Source organism: Pimephales promelas, chromosome 3 (assembly GCF_988280905.1).
Source record: "Pimephales promelas chromosome 3, fPimPro1.hap1.1, whole genome shotgun sequence".
Taxonomy (NCBI): domain Eukaryota; kingdom Metazoa; phylum Chordata; class Actinopteri; order Cypriniformes; family Leuciscidae; genus Pimephales; species Pimephales promelas.
In genome coordinates, this window is record NC_142771.1 from 33,718,037 (window position 1) to 33,719,103 (window position 1,067).

Here is a 1,067-nt window from a genome sequence, read left to right on the forward strand (position 1 = left end):
TTTCACATGCAATAGAAAGTCACTCTGTGTGCATCTCAGAACAGTTCCTATAGAGAGCCTAAGTCCCGCCCCTCCGCTTCCGGCTCATGGGACCTTATTTCGGAAAAAATATGAATGCTAGTCAATGGCGAGAGACAACTTATCTTTTTATTCCATCTGAACTGTGCCCTCAATTACACATATGATGTTTGTCAATTTAAAAAATAATTCTGAAAGTCAAAAACGTCGCAGTTTGTCATACAACAGAAGAGTAACATTTAGTTTTATGTGAAAATCGCTCTGTGAACTACATCTCCCGGGAAGCGAAACGATATCCGCTGCTCGTGTGTGTGCAGCCTGGTACAAAACTCTCAGGTAGGACGGCGTAACGTTACGATTATAACGTAAGAATGTAGAAACAATGACAGACAGCCTCATTAAAGTTAGTATTTGTCCGAAATAAGGTCCCATGGTGGTCGACCGGAAGGGGAGGGACTTAGGCTCTCTATAGTGATTTATAGATTATCCTGACAGAATATGCTAATTAAAGAAAGTTAACTCCACATCAGCAACATTCATCAAATAAGAGACGTCCTCTTGAATTCTACATGTTGTCACTTCTTCTCTGCATCTTTGATTCAGGTTTAAACATAAAAGGGATTGATTTTACATCTTGTGAAAAGGGCATATACCACCTTTAATTTTCATTTTAGGGTGAACCAGGGAGTAGGAAGCATGAAACACTGTGGGATTCTGACTTGGTCAACTTTAGAAGAGGAAAAAAACTTTATTTGGGACATTTTTCATGGAAAATAGTAGGTTAGGCTACTTTTTGAGCAACCAATATGAATAACTCAAACAATAGCATAAGTACTTATGTATTATTGTAATTTTAATAGTTTAAAAAATAATTCACATTTCATGACGTATTTTCATAATTAAAAAATGTAAAACAATATAATGTATAGCTAAATGAAAGGCATTTAAAAATTGATCGATTATTATTATTATTAAACTTAAGGGGGTTTTAGTTATCTATTTATGCATTCAGACATACTTGCGGAGCGGAACTATTGAATCCAGTCATT